Raw genomic sequence first — 232 nt, forward strand, 5'->3', positions numbered from 1 at the left:
ACTGATTGGACAGTAAAACTCAACTGACGGAAATACGTCTTCAATTGATCTTCACAATAAAATTATCTACTTTAGAAATGTTATCTTATTTTAATTTGAAGGTAAGAAAGTGCCATAGTAGTACTTCATCTGTCTTCCATGTATTTAAAATGTCTCATGTTCGACGCTATATAGTTGATAAAAACGTGTTTAAAGACAATTATTCACCACCAAACCGCAACACCAATTTTAC

The sequence above is a fragment of the Pseudochaenichthys georgianus genome, chromosome 13 (assembly GCF_902827115.2).
Source record: "Pseudochaenichthys georgianus chromosome 13, fPseGeo1.2, whole genome shotgun sequence".
NCBI lineage: Eukaryota > Metazoa > Chordata > Actinopteri > Perciformes > Channichthyidae > Pseudochaenichthys > Pseudochaenichthys georgianus.